The sequence below is a fragment of the Brienomyrus brachyistius genome, chromosome 16 (genome assembly GCF_023856365.1).
Source record: "Brienomyrus brachyistius isolate T26 chromosome 16, BBRACH_0.4, whole genome shotgun sequence".
Lineage (NCBI taxonomy): Eukaryota > Metazoa > Chordata > Actinopteri > Osteoglossiformes > Mormyridae > Brienomyrus > Brienomyrus brachyistius.
In genome coordinates this window covers 863,926-877,739 of record NC_064548.1, presented here as the reverse complement: position 1 = coordinate 877,739, position 13,814 = coordinate 863,926, and the positions used below count along the sequence as shown (strand labels likewise).

At 49.5% G+C, this 13,814-nt stretch overlaps 16 non-coding genes across 16 annotated transcripts; all 16 read right to left on the bottom strand.

Annotated features, from left to right (window-relative positions):
- Positions 1-1,408: 1,408 nt before the first annotated feature.
- On the bottom strand, positions 1,409-1,479 carry trnag-gcc (transfer RNA glycine (anticodon GCC)). Its single transcript has one exon. It is a non-coding gene; the product is annotated as a tRNA-Gly (tRNA).
- Positions 1,480-2,292: 813 nt separating this feature from the next.
- On the bottom strand, positions 2,293-2,365 carry trnaf-gaa (transfer RNA phenylalanine (anticodon GAA)). Its single transcript has one exon. It is a non-coding gene; the product is annotated as a tRNA-Phe (tRNA).
- Positions 2,366-4,185: 1,820 nt separating this feature from the next.
- On the bottom strand, positions 4,186-4,256 carry trnag-gcc (transfer RNA glycine (anticodon GCC)). Its single transcript has one exon. It is a non-coding gene; the product is annotated as a tRNA-Gly (tRNA).
- Positions 4,257-4,942: 686 nt separating this feature from the next.
- Positions 4,943-5,014, bottom strand: trnaq-cug (transfer RNA glutamine (anticodon CUG)). The gene has a single exon. It is a non-coding gene; the product is annotated as a tRNA-Gln (tRNA).
- A 55-nt stretch (positions 5,015-5,069) lies between these two features.
- Positions 5,070-5,142, bottom strand: trnaf-gaa (transfer RNA phenylalanine (anticodon GAA)). Its single transcript has one exon. It is a non-coding gene; the product is annotated as a tRNA-Phe (tRNA).
- A 1,021-nt stretch (positions 5,143-6,163) lies between these two features.
- Positions 6,164-6,237, bottom strand: trnai-aau (transfer RNA isoleucine (anticodon AAU)). The gene has a single exon. It is a non-coding gene; the product is annotated as a tRNA-Ile (tRNA).
- Positions 6,238-6,962: 725 nt separating this feature from the next.
- Positions 6,963-7,033, bottom strand: trnag-gcc (transfer RNA glycine (anticodon GCC)). The gene has a single exon. It is a non-coding gene; the product is annotated as a tRNA-Gly (tRNA).
- A 686-nt stretch (positions 7,034-7,719) lies between these two features.
- Positions 7,720-7,791, bottom strand: trnaq-cug (transfer RNA glutamine (anticodon CUG)). Its single transcript has one exon. It is a non-coding gene; the product is annotated as a tRNA-Gln (tRNA).
- Positions 7,792-8,354: 563 nt separating this feature from the next.
- Positions 8,355-8,425, bottom strand: trnag-gcc (transfer RNA glycine (anticodon GCC)). Its single transcript has one exon. It is a non-coding gene; the product is annotated as a tRNA-Gly (tRNA).
- Positions 8,426-9,111: 686 nt separating this feature from the next.
- trnaq-cug (transfer RNA glutamine (anticodon CUG)) lies at positions 9,112-9,183 on the bottom strand. Its single transcript has one exon. It is a non-coding gene; the product is annotated as a tRNA-Gln (tRNA).
- Positions 9,184-9,238: 55 nt separating this feature from the next.
- trnaf-gaa (transfer RNA phenylalanine (anticodon GAA)) lies at positions 9,239-9,311 on the bottom strand. Its single transcript has one exon. It is a non-coding gene; the product is annotated as a tRNA-Phe (tRNA).
- Positions 9,312-10,503: 1,192 nt separating this feature from the next.
- trnaq-cug (transfer RNA glutamine (anticodon CUG)) lies at positions 10,504-10,575 on the bottom strand. Its single transcript has one exon. It is a non-coding gene; the product is annotated as a tRNA-Gln (tRNA).
- Positions 10,576-10,630: 55 nt separating this feature from the next.
- trnaf-gaa (transfer RNA phenylalanine (anticodon GAA)) lies at positions 10,631-10,703 on the bottom strand. Its single transcript has one exon. It is a non-coding gene; the product is annotated as a tRNA-Phe (tRNA).
- Positions 10,704-11,895: 1,192 nt separating this feature from the next.
- trnaq-cug (transfer RNA glutamine (anticodon CUG)) lies at positions 11,896-11,967 on the bottom strand. The gene has a single exon. It is a non-coding gene; the product is annotated as a tRNA-Gln (tRNA).
- Positions 11,968-13,116: 1,149 nt separating this feature from the next.
- On the bottom strand, positions 13,117-13,190 carry trnai-aau (transfer RNA isoleucine (anticodon AAU)). The gene has a single exon. It is a non-coding gene; the product is annotated as a tRNA-Ile (tRNA).
- A 97-nt stretch (positions 13,191-13,287) lies between these two features.
- trnaq-cug (transfer RNA glutamine (anticodon CUG)) lies at positions 13,288-13,359 on the bottom strand. Its single transcript has one exon. It is a non-coding gene; the product is annotated as a tRNA-Gln (tRNA).
- Between the last annotated feature and the right edge of the window lie 455 nt (positions 13,360-13,814).

Genomic DNA, 13,814 nt, shown 5'->3' with positions numbered 1-13,814 from the left:
TACAGTTATTAAAAGAGCCGCTTTGCATTGGCCGGGAAACGAACCCGGGCCTACCGCATGGCAGGCGAGAATTCTACCACTGAACCACCAATGCAAACACACGAGACCGGCTTTCCGCCGAAAGACCGGAAAAATTGCTAAAGCAAAAACGGAGTGATGACAGCTCATTTCACACAACTGTTAAGATCAACGGAGTATTTATAAATTGAAGTGCTTAAAGCACAAGAACTCTGGGACCTTCTAGTGGAAGTGCTGCTTCAGGATGCTTGACAACTCCGTCGACTTTTCCAATAAATGACTCCAAAAAAGCTCGTTCCATCAGAAACTTGTAAACAACACCAGAAGGCAGCATGGTTTTACAGTGCGGGTTGGATTTTTCTTCAAGAACTACTACGCTCTTTGAGCAAATTGTGTATGTAGACGTACACTTTGCCAGTCCACTTGCTGCAGAATTGTCAGCTAAGAGAAATGCGTGTATCCTCCATTTCTTTTTCTCACCACGACGCAGGTGAATCTGGCACGACTGTGTTCTTATCATCACGTCGGACACTTTCATTTTCCCTACCTCTGATCTCCAAGCACTCCGACCACCGGGAGAAAGAGAAAGCGTGGCCCGTATGGGGATCGAACCCATGACCTTGGCGTTATTAGCACCACGCTCTAACCAGCTGAGCTAACCAGCCAAGCGGCAGAAAAGGTCGGCTACACCACATGCAAAAAGTGCAAAAGAAACGTTTTTGGGCAAGAGTGCGCCTTGGGGCGCAAAACTGAGCCCATGACAGGTCCCACCGAGATTTGAACTCGGATCGCTGGATTCAGAGCGCTAACCATTACACCAGGGAACCAGCGGGTACATCGCAGCCCAAGGCGGAGACAAGCTCCAAGACTCACGTCACGTGCTGCCAGAACCCGGGATTGAACCAGGGACCTTTAGATCTTCAGTCTAACGCTCGCCCAACTGAGCTATTCCGGCACAACCGTGAGCTCCACTCTTTCCGTTTTCTGCCTCTTTCTTTGGAGCCCATCTCCCCACCTGAGCCACATGCAGTGAATGTCAACCTGGAGCAGCAGCAAGCTATGAGAAGTGTCCGATTTTAAGCCATAGTACGGTACACGAGTCAGGTGAGAGGCTCTTCTCAAGCTAACACGAGACTGTTGCTCAACAAAGACAATATGTCAGACAGTGGAATGTGTGAGAAAGTGCACAGATGCAAGGATGGGCAAGAAGGCGGTCAGAAGTGTGAAGCTGAGATGCCTCTGTGTAGTTTTTAGCTAGGGGAACTGTAATGAGCAAGCCTCAGGGCTCCGCTTGCCAGGGGTTGAGCGGAAATGTGGAGTACCTGTCTTGAGATAAGACTGAATTAGCTGGAGTTCAGCGCTGAGTGTACAGTTATTAAAAGAGCCGCTTTGCATTGGCCGGGAATCGAACCCGGGCCTCCCGCGTGGCAGGCGAGAATTCTACCACTGAACCACCAATGCAAACACACGAGACTGGCTTTCCGCCAAAAGACCGGAAAAATTGCTAAAGCAAAAACGGAGTGATAACAGCTCATTTCACACAACTGTTAAGATCAACGGAGTATTTATAAATTGAAGTGCTTGAAGCACAAGAACTCTGGGACCTTCTAGTGGAAGTGCTGCTTCGGGATGCTTGACAACTCCGTCGACTTTTCCAATAAATGCCTCCAAAAAAGCTCGTTTCATCAGAAAGTTGTAAACAACACCAGAAGGCAGCATGGTTTTACAGTGCGGGTTGGATTTTTCTTCAAAAACTACTACGCTCTTTGAGCAAATTGGGTATGTTGACGTACACTTTGCCAGTCCAATTGCTGCAGAATTGTCAGCTAAGAGAAATGCGTGTATCCTCCATTTCTTTTTCTCACCACGACGCAGTTGAATCTGGCACGACTGTGTTCTTATCATCACGTCGGACACTTTCATTTTCCCTACCTCTGATCTCCAAGCACTCCGACCACCGGGAGAAAGAGAAAGCGTGGCCCGTATGGGGATCGAACCCATGACCTTGGCGTTATTAGCACCACGCTCTAACCAGCTGAGCTAACCAGCCAAGCGGCAGAAAAGGTCGGCTACACCACATGCAAAAAGTGCAAAAGAAACGTTTTTGGGCAAGAGTGCGCCTTGGGGCGCAAAACTGAGCCCATGACAGGTCCCACCGAGATTTGAACTCAGATCGCTGGATTCAGAGCCCAGAGTGCTAACCATTACACCATGGAACCAGCGGGTACATCGCAGCCCAAGGCGGAGACGAGCTCCAAGACTCACGTCACGTGCTGCCAGAACCCGGGATTGAACCAGGGACCTTTAGATCTTCAGTCTAACGCTCTCCCAACTGAGCTATTCCGGCACAACCGTGAGCTCCACTCTTGCCGTTTTCTGCCTCTTTCTTTGGAGTCCATCTCCCCACCTGAGCCACATGCAGTGAATGTCAACCTGGAGCAGCAGCAAGCTATGAGAAGTGTCCGATTTTAAGCCATAGTACGGTACACGAGTCAGGTGAGAGGCTCTTCTCAAGCTAACACGAGACTGTTGCTCAACAAAGACAATATGTCAGACAGTGGAATGTGTGAGAAAGTGCACAGATGCAAGGATGGGCAAGAAGGCGGTCAGAAGTGTGAAGCTGAGATGCCTCTGTGTAGTTTTTAGCTAGGGGAACTGTAATGAGCCAGCCTCAGGGCTCCGCTTGCCAGGGGTTGAGCGGAAATGTGGAGTACCTGTCTTGAGATAAGACTGAATTAGCTGGAGTTCAGCGCTGAGTGTACAGTTATTAAAAGAGCCGCTTTGCATTGGCCGGGAATCGAACCCGGGCCTCCCGCATGGCAGGCGAGAATTCTACCAATGAACCACCCATGCAAACACAAGAGACCGGCTTTCCGCCGAAAGACCGGAAAAATTGCTAAAGCAAAAACGGAGTGATGACAGCTCATTTCACACAACTGTTAAGATCAACGGAGTATTTATAAATTGAAGTGCTTGAAGCACAAGAACTCTGGGACCTTCTAGTGGAAGTGCTGCTTCGGGATGCTTGACAACTCCGTCGACTTTTCCAATAAATGCCTCCAAAAAAGTTCGTTCCATCAGATACTTGTAAACAACACCAGAAGGCAGCATGGTTTTACAGTGCGGGTTGGATTTTTCTTCAAGTACTACTACGCTCTTTGAGCAAATTGTGTATGTAGACGTACACTTTGCCAGTCCACTTGCTGCAGAATTGTCAGCTAAGAGAAATGCGTGTATCCTCCATTTCTTTTTCTCACCACGACGCAGGTGAATCTGGCACGACTGTGTTCTTATCATCACGTCGGACACTTTCATTTTCCCTACCTCTGATCTCCAAGCACTCCGACCACCGGGAGAAAGAGAAAGCGCAGCCCGTATGGGGATCGAACCCATGACCTTGGCGTTATTAGCACCACGCTCTAACCAGCTGAGCTAACCGGCCAAGCGGCAGAAAAGGTCGGCTACACCACATGCAAAAAGTGCAAAAGAAACGTTTTTGGGCAAGAGTGCGCCTTGGGGCGCAAAACTGAGCCCATGACAGGTCCCACCGAGATTTGAACTCGGATCGCTGGATTCAGAGCGCTAACCATTACACCAGGGAACCAGCGGGTACATCGCAGCCCAAGGCGGAGACAAGCTCCAAGACTCACGTCACGTGCTGCCAGAACCCGGGATTGAACCAGGGACCTTTAGATCTTCAGTCTAACGCTCGCCCAACTGAGCTATTCCGGCACAACCGTGAGCTCCACTCTTTCCGTTTTCTGCCTCTTTCTTTGGAGCCCATCTCCCCACCTGAGCCACATGCAGTGAATGTCAACCTGGAGCAGCAGCAAGCTATGAGAAGTGTCCGATTTTAAGCCATAGTACGGTACACGAGTCAGGTGAGAGGCTCTTCTCAAGCTAACACGAGACTGTTGCTCAACAAAGACAATATGTCAGACAGTGGAATGTGTGAGAAAGTGCACAGATGCAAGGATGGGCAAGAAGGCGGTCAGAAGTGTGAAGCTGAGATGCCTCTGTGTAGTTTTTAGCTAGGGGAACTGTAATGAGCAAGCCTCAGGGCTCCGCTTGCCAGGGGTTGAGCGGAAATGTGGAGTACCTGTCTTGAGATAAGACTGAATTAGCTGGAGTTCAGCGCTGAGTGTACAGTTATTAAAAGAGCCGCTTTGCATTGGCCGGGAATCGAACCCGGGCCTCCCGCGTGGCAGGCGAGAATTCTACCACTGAACCACCAATGCAAACACACGAGACTGGCTTTCCGCCAAAAGACCGGAAAAATTGCTAAAGCAAAAACGGAGTGATAACAGCTCATTTCACACAACTGTTAAGATCAACGGAGTATTTATAAATTGAAGTGCTTGAAGCACAAGAACTCTGGGACCTTCTAGTGGAAGTGCTGCTTCGGGATGCTTGACAACTCCGTCGACTTTTCCAATAAATGCCTCCAAAAAAGCTCGTTTCATCAGAAAGTTGTAAACAACACCAGAAGGCAGCATGGTTTTACAGTGCGGGTTGGATTTTTCTTCAAAAACTACTACGCTCTTTGAGCAAATTGTGTATGTTGACGTACACTTTGCCAGTCCAATTGCTGCAGAATTGTCAGCTAAGAGAAATGCGTGTATCCTCCATTTCTTTTTCTCACCACGACGCAGTTGAATCTGGCACGACTGTGTTCTTATCATCACGTCGGACACTTTCATTTTCCCTACCTCTGATCTCCAAGCACTCCGACCACCGGGAGAAAGAGAAAGCGTGGCCCGTATGGGGATCGAACCCATGACCTTGGCGTTATTAGCACCACGCTCTAACCAGCTGAGCTAACCAGCCAAGCGGCAGAAAAGGTCGGCTACACCACATGCAAAAAGTGCAAAAGAAACGTTTTTGGGCAAGAGTGCGCCTTGGGGCGCAAAACTGAGCCCATGACAGGTCCCACCGAGATTTGAACTCGGATCGCTGGATTCAGAGCCCAGAGTGCTAACCATTACACCATGGAACCAGCGGGTACATCGCAGCCCAAGGCGGAGACGAGCTCCAAGACTCACGTCACGTGCTGCCAGAACCCGGGATTGAACCAGGGACCTTTAGATCTTCAGTCTAACGCTCTCCCAACTGAGCTATTCCGGCACAACCATGAGCTCCACTCTTGCCGTTTTCTGCCTCTTTCTTTGGAGCCCATCTCCCCACCTGAGCCACATGCAGTGAATGTCAACCTGGAGCAGCAGCAAGCTATGAGAAGTGTCCGATTTTAAGCCATAGTACGGTACACGAGTCAGGTGAGAGGCTCTTCTCAAGCTAACACGAGACTGTTGCTCAACAAAGACAATATGTCAGACAGTGGAATGTGTGAGAAAGTGCACAGATGCAAGGATGGGCAAGAAGGCGGTCAGAAGTGTGAAGCTGAGATGCCTCTGTGTAGTTTTTAGCTAGGGGAACTGTAATGAGCCAGCCTCAGGGCTCCGCTTGCCAGGGGTTGAGCGGAAATGTGGAGTACCTGTCTTGAGATAAGACTGAATTAGCTGGAGTTCAGCGCTGAGTGTACAGTTATTAAAAGAGCCGCTTTGCATTGGCCGGGAATCGAACCCGGGCCTCCCGCGTGGCAGGCGAGAATTCTACCACTGAACCACCCATGCAAACACAAGAGACCGGCTTTCCGCCGAAAGACTGGAAAAATTGCTAAAGCAAAAACGGAGTGATGACAGCTCATTTCACACAACTGTTAAGATCAACGGAGTATTTATAAATTGAAGTGCTTGAAGCACAAGAACTCTGGGACCTTCTAGTGGAAGTGCTGCTTCGGGATGCTTGACAACTCCGTCGACTTTTCCAATAAATGCCTCCAAAAAAGTTCGTTCCATCAGATACTTGTAAACAACACCAGAAGGCAGCATGGTTTTACAGTGCGGGTTGGATTTTTCTTCAAGTACTACTACGCTCTTTGAGCAAATTGTGTATGTAGACGTACACTTTGCCAGTCCACTTGCTGCAGAATTGTCAGCTAAGAGAAATGCGTGTATCCTCCATTTCTTTTTCTCACCACGACGCAGGTGAATCTGGCACGACTGTGTTCTTATCATCACGTCGGACACTTTCATTTTCCCTACCTCTGATCTCCAAGCACTCCGACCACCGGGAGAAAGAGAAAGCGTGGCCCGTATGGGGATCGAACCCATGACCTTGGCGTTATTAGCACCACGCTCTAACCAGCTGAGCTAACCGGCCAAGCGGCAGAAAAGGTTGGCTACACCACATGCAAAAAGTGCAAAAGAAACGTTTTTGGGCAAGAGTGCGCCTTGGGGCGCAAAACTGAGCCCATGACAGGTCCCACCGAGATTTGAACTCGGATCGCTGGATTCAGAGCGCTAACCATTACACCAGGGAACCAGCGGGTACATCGCAGCCCAAGGCGGAGACAAGCTCCAAGACTCACGTCACGTGCTGCCAGAACCCGGGATTGAACCAGGGACCTTTAGATCTTCAGTCTAACGCTCGCCCAACTGAGCTATTCCGGCACAACCGTGAGCTCCACTCTTTCCGTTTTCTGCCTCTTTCTTTGGAGCCCATCTCCCCACCTGAGCCACATGCAGTGAATGTCAACCTGGAGCAGCAGCAAGCTATGAGAAGTGTCCGATTTTAAGCCATAGTACGGTACACGAGTCAGGTGAGAGGCTCTTCTCAAGCTAACACGAGACTGTTGCTCAACAAAGACAATATGTCAGACAGTGGAATGTGTGAGAAAGTGCACAGATGCAAGGATGGGCAAGAAGGCGGTCAGAAGTGTGAAGCTGAGATGCCTCTGTGTAGTTTTTAGCTAGGGGAACTGTAATGAGCAAGCCTCAGGGCTCCGCTTGCCAGGGGTTGAGCGGAAATGTGGAGTACCTGTCTTGAGATAAGACTGAATTAGCTGGAGTTCAGCGCTGAGTGTACAGTTATTAAAAGAGCCGCTTTGCATTGGCCGGGAATCGAACCCGGGCCTCCCGCGTGGCAGGCGAGAATTCTACCACTGAACCACCAATGCAAACACACGAGACTGGCTTTCCGCCAAAAGACCGGAAAAATTGCTAAAGCAAAAACGGAGTGATAACAGCTCATTTCACACAACTGTTAAGATCAACGGAGTATTTATAAATTGAAGTGCTTGAAGCACAAGAACTCTGGGACCTTCTAGTGGAAGTGCTGCTTCGGGATGCTTGACAACTCCGTCGACTTTTCCAATAAATGCCTCCAAAAAAGCTCGTTTCATCAGAAAGTTGTAAACAACACCAGAAGGCAGCATGGTTTTACAGTGCGGGTTGGATTTTTCTTCAAAAACTACTACGCTCTTTGAGCAAATTGGGTATGTTGACGTACACTTTGCCAGTCCAATTGCTGCAGAATTGTCAGCTAAGAGAAATGCGTGTATCCTCCATTTCTTTTTCTCACCACGACGCAGTTGAATCTGGCACGACTGTGTTCTCATCATCACGTCGGACACTTTCATTTTCCCTACCTCTGATCTCCAAGCACTCCAACCACCGGGAGAAAGAGAAAGCGTGGCCCGTATGGGGATCGAACCCACGACCTTGGCGTTATTAGCACCACGCTCTAACCAGCTGAGCTAACCAGCCAAGCGGTAGAAAAGGTCGGCTACACCACATGCAAAAAGTGCAAAAGAAACGTTTTTGGGCAAGAGTGCGCCTTGGGGCGCAAAACTGAGCCCATGACAGGTCCCACCGAGATTTGAACTCGGATCGCTGGATTCAGAGCCCAGAGTGCTAACCATTACACCATGGAACCAGCGGGTACATCGCAGCCCAAGGCGGAGACGAGCTCCAAGACTCACGTCACGTGCTGCCAGAACCCGGGATTGAACCAGGGACCTTTAGATCTTCAGTCTAACGCTCGCCCAACTGAGCTATTCCGGCACAACCGTGAGCTCCACTCTTTCCGTTTTCTGCCTCTTTCTTTGGAGCCCATCTCCCCACCTGAGCCACATGCAGTGAATGTCAACCTGGAGCAGCAGCAAGCTATGAGAAGTGTCCGATTTTAAGCCATAGTACGGTACACGAGTCAGGTGAGAGGCTCTTCTCAAGCTAACACGAGACTGTTGCTCAACAAAGACAATATGTCAGACAGTGGAATGTGTGAGAAAGTGCACAGATGCAAGGATGGGCAAGAAGGCGGTCAGAAGTGTGAAGCTGAGATGCCTCTGTGTAGTTTTTAGCTAGGGGAACTGTAATGAGCAAGCCTCAGGGCTCCGCTTGCCAGGGGTTGAGCGGAAATGTGGAGTACCTGTCTTGAGATAAGACTGAATTAGCTGGAGTTCAGCGCTGAGTGTACAGTTATTAAAAGAGCCGCTTTGCATTGGCCGGGAATCGAACCCGGGCCTCCCGCGTGGCAGGCGAGAATTCTACCACTGAACCACCAATGCAAACACACGAGACTGGCTTTCCGCCAAAAGACCGGAAAAATTGCTAAAGCAAAAACGGAGTGATAACAGCTCATTTCACACAACTGTTAAGATCAACGGAGTATTTATAAATTGAATTGCTTGAAGCACAAGAACTCTGGGACCTTCTAGTGGAAGTGCTGCTTCGGGATGCTTGACAACTCCGTCGACTTTTCCAATAAATGCCTCCAAAAAAGCTCGTTTCATCAGAAAGTTGTAAACAACACCAGAAGGCAGCATGGTTTTACAGTGCGGGTTGGATTTTTCTTCAAAAACTACTACGCTCTTTGAGCAAATTGGGTATGTTGACGTACACTTTGCCAGTCCAATTGCTGCAGAATTGTCAGCTAAGAGAAATGCGTGTATCCTCCATTTCTTTTTCTCACCACGACGCAGTTGAATCTGGCACGACTGTGTTCTTATCATCACGTCGGACACTTTCATTTTCCCTACCTCTGATCTCCAAGCACTCCGACCACCGGGAGAAAGAGAAAGCGTGGCCCGTATGGGGATCGAACCCATGACCTTGGCGTTATTAGCACCACGCTCTAACCAGCTGAGCTAACCGGCTAAGCGGCAGAAAAGGTCGGCTACACCACATGCAAAAAGTGGAAAAGAAACGTTTTTGGGCAAGAGTGCGCCTTGGGGCGCAAAACTGAGCCCATGACAGGTCCCACCGAGATTTGAACTCGGATCGCTGGATTCAGAGCCCAGAGTGCTAACCATTACACCATGGAACCAGCTGGTACATCGCAGCCCAAGGCGGAGACGAGCTCCAAGACTCATGTCACGTGCTGCCAGAACCCGGGATTGAACCAGGGACCTTTAGATCTTCAGTCTAACGCTCTCCCAACTGAGCTATTCCGGCACAACCGTGAGCTCCACTCTTGCCGTTTTCTGCCTCTTTCTTTGGAGCCCATCTCCCCACCTGAGCCACATGCAGTGAATGTCAACCTGGAGCAGCAGCAAGCTATGAGAAGTGTCCGATTTTAAGCCATAGTACGGTACACGAGTCAGGTGAGAGGCTCTTCTCAAGCTAACACGAGACTGTTGCTCAACAAAGACAATATGTCAGACAGTGGAATGTGTGAGAAAGTGCACAGATGCAAGGATGGGCAAGAAGGCGGTCAGAAGTGTGAAGCTGAGATGCCTCTGTGTAGTTTTTAGCTAGGGGAACTGTAATGAGCCAGCCTCAGGGCTCCGCTTGCCAGGGGTTGAGCGGAAATGTGGAGTACCTGTCTTGAGATAAGACTGAATTAGCTGGAGTTCAGCGCTGAGTGTACAGTTATTAAAAGAGCCGCTTTGCATTGGCCGGGAATCGAACCCGGGCCTCCCGCGTGGCAGGCAAGAATTCTACCACTGAACCACCCATGCAAACACAAGAGACCGGCTTTCCGCCGAAAGACCGGAAAAATTGCTAAAGCAAAAACGGAGTGATGACAGCTCATTTCACACAACTGTTAAGATCAACGGAGTATTTATAAATTGAAGTGCTTGAAGCACAAGAACTCTGGGACCTTCTAGTGGAAGTGCTGCTTCGGGATGCTTGACAACTCCGTCGACTTTTCCAATAAATGCCTCCAAAAAAGTTCGTTCCATCAGATACTTGTAAACAACACCAGAAGGCAGCATGGTTTTACAGTGCGGGTTGGATTTTTCTTCAAGTACTACTACGCTCTTTGAGCAAATTGTGTATGTAGACGTACACTTTGCCAGTCCACTTGCTGCAGAATTGTCAGCTAAGAGAAATGCGTGTATCCTCCATTTCTTTTTCTCACCACGACGCAGGTGAATCTGGCACGACTGTGTTCTTATAATCACGTCGGACACTTTCATTTTCCTTACCTCTGATCTCCAAGCACTCCGACCACCGGGAGAAAGACAAAGCGTGGCCCGTATGGGGATCGAACCCATGACCTTGGCGTTATTAGCACCACGCTCTAACCAGCTGAGCTAACCAGCCAAGCGGCAGAAAAGGTCGGCTACACCACATGCAAAAAGTGCAAAAGAAACGTTTTTGGGCAAGAGTGCGCCTTGGGGCGCAAAACTGAGCCCATGACAGGTCCCACCGAGATTTGAACTCGGATCGCTGGATTCAGAGCCCAGAGTGCTAACCATTACACCATGGAACCAGCGGGTACATCGCAGCCCAAGGCGGAGACGAGCTCCAAGACTCACATCACGTGCTGCCAGAACCCGGGATTGAACCAGGGACCTTTAGATCTTCAGTCTAACGCTCTCCCAACTGAGCTATTCCGGCACAACCGTGAGCTCCACTCTTGCCGTTTTCTGCCTCTTTCTTTGGAGCCCATCTCCCCACCTGAGCCACATGCAGTGAATGTCAACCTGGAGCAGCAGCAAGCTATGAGAAGTGTCCGATTTTAAGCCATAGTACGGTACACGAGTCAGGTGAGAGGCTCTTCTCAAGCTAACACGAGACTGTTGCTCAACAAAGACAATATGTCAGACAGTGGAATGTGTGAGAAAGTGCACAGATGCAAGGATGGGCAAGAAGGCGGTCAGAAGTGTGAAGCTGAGATGCCTCTGTGTAGTTTTTAGCTAGGGGAACTGTAATGAGCCAGCCTCAGGGCTCCGCTTGCCAGGGGTTGAGCCGAAATGTGGAGTACCTGTCTTGAGATAAGACTGAATTAGCTGGAGTTCAGCGCTGAGTGTACAGTTATTAAAAGAGCCGCTTTGCATTGGCCGGGAATCGAACCCGGGCCTCCCGCGTGGCAGGCGAGAATTCTACCACTGAACCACCCATGCAAACACAAGAGACCGGCTTTCCGCCGAAAGACCGGAAAAATTGCTAAAGCAAAAACGGAGTGATGACAGCTCATTTCACACAACTGTTAAGATCAACGGAGTATTTATAAATTGAAGTGCTTGAAGCACAAGAACTCTGGGACCTTCTAGTGGAAGTGCTGTTTCGGGATGCTTGACAACTCCGTCGACTTTTCCAATAAATGCCTCCAAAAAAGTTCGTTCCATCAGATACTTGTAAACAACACCAGAAGGCAGCATGGTTTTACAGTGCGGGTTGGATTTTTCTTCAAGTACTACTACGCTCTTTGAGCAAATTGTGTATGTAGACGTACACTTTGCCAGTCCACTTGCTGCAGAATTGTCAGCTAAGAGAAATGCGTGTATCCTCCATTTCTTTTTCTCACCACGACGCAGGTGAATCTGGCACGACTGTGTTCTTATAATCACGTCGGACACTTTCATTTTCCTTACCTCTGATCTCCAAGCACTCCGACCACCGGGAGAAAGAGAAAGCATGGCCCGTATGGGGATCTAACCCATGACCTTGGCGTTATTAGCACCACGCTCTAACCAGCTGAGCTAACCGGCCAAGCGGCAGAAAAGGTCGGCTACACCACATGCAAAAAGTGCAAAAGAAACGTTTTTGGGCAAGAGTGCGCCTTGGGGCGCAAAACTGAGCCCATGACAGGTCCCACCGAGATTTGAACTCGGATCGCTGGATTCAGAGCCCAGAGTGCTAACCATTACACCATGGAACCAGCGGGTACATCGCAGCCCAAGGCGGAGACGAGCTCCAAGACTCACGTCACGTGCTGCCAGAACCCGTGATTGAACCAGGGACCTTTAGATCTTCAGTCTAACGCTCTCCCAACTGAGCTATTCCGGCACAACCGTGAGCTCCACTCTTGCCGTTTTCTGCCTCTTTCTTTGGAGCCCATCTCCCCACCTGAGCCACATGCAGTGAATGTCAACCTGGAGCAGCAGCAAGCTATGAGAAGTGTCCGATTTTAAGCCATAGTACGGTACACGAGTCAGGTGAGAGGCTCTTCTCAAGCTAACACGAGACTGTTGCTCAACAAAGACAATATGTCAGACAGTGGAATGTGTGAGAAAGTGCACAGATGCAAGGATGGGCAAGAAGGCGGTCAGAAGTGTGAAGCTGAGATGCCTCTGTGTAGTTTTTAGCTAGGGGAACTGTAATGAGCCAGCCTCAGGGCTCCGCTTGCCAGGGGTTGAGCGGAAATGTGGAGTACCTGTCTTGAGATAAGACTGAATTAGCTGGAGTTCAGCGCTGAGTGTACAGTTATTAAAAGAGCCGCTTTGCATTGGCCGGGAATCGAACCCGGGCCTCCCGCGTGGCAGGCGAGAATTCTACTACTGAACCACCCATGCAAACACAAGAGACCGGCTTTCCGCCGAAAGACCGGAAAAATTGCTAAAGCAAAAACGGAGTGATGACAGCTCATTTCACACAACTGTTAAGATCAACGGAGTATTTATAAATTGAAGTGCTTGAAGCACAAGAACTCTGGGACCTTCTAGTGGAAGTGCTGCTTCGGGATGCTTGACAACTCCGTCGACTTTTCCAATAAATGCCTCCAAAAAAGTTCGTTCCATCAGATACTTGTAAACAACACCAGAAGGCAGCATGGTTTTACAGTGCGGGTTGGATTTTTCTTCAAGTACTACTACGCTCTTTGAGCAAATTGTGTATGTAGACGTACACTTTGCCAGTCCACTTGCTGCAGAATTGTCAGCTAAGAGAAATGCGTGTATCCTCCATTTCATTTTCTCACCACGACGCAGGTGAATCTGGCACGACTGTGTTCTTATAATCACGTAGGACACTTTCATTTTCCTTACCTCTGATCTCCAAGCACTCCGACCACCGGGAGAAAGACAAAGCATGGCCCGTATGGGGATCGAACCCATGACCTTGGCGTTATTAGCACCACGCTCTAACCAGCTGAGCTAACCGGCCAAGCGGCAGAAAAGGTCGGCTACACCACATGCAAAAAGTGCAAAAGAAACGTTTTTGGGCAAGAGTGCGCCTTGGGGCGCAAAACTGAGCCCATGACAGGTCCCACCGAGATTTGAACTCGGATCGCTGGATTCAGAGCCCAGAGTGCTAACCATTACACCATGGAACCAGCGGGTACATCGCAGCCCAAGGCGGAGACGAGCTCCAAGACTCACGTCACGTGCTGCCAGAACCCGTGATTGAACCAGGGACCTTTAGATCTTCAGTCTAACGCTCTCCCAACTGAGCTATTCCGGCACAACCGTGAGCTCCACTCTTGCCGTTTTCTGCCTCTTTCTTTGGAGCCCATCTCCCCACCTGAGCCACATGCAGTGAATGTCAACCTGGAGCAGCAGCAAGCTATGAGAAGTGTCCGATTTTAAGCCATAGTACGGTACACGAGTCAGGTGAGAGGCTCTTCTCAAGCTAACACGAGACTGTTGCTCAACAAAGACAATATGTCAGACAGTGGAATGTGTGAGAAAGTGCACAGATGCAAGGATGGGCAAGAAGGCGGTCAGAAGTGTGAAGCTGAGATGCCTCTGTGTAGTTTTTAGCTAGGGGAACTGTAATGAGCCAGCCTCA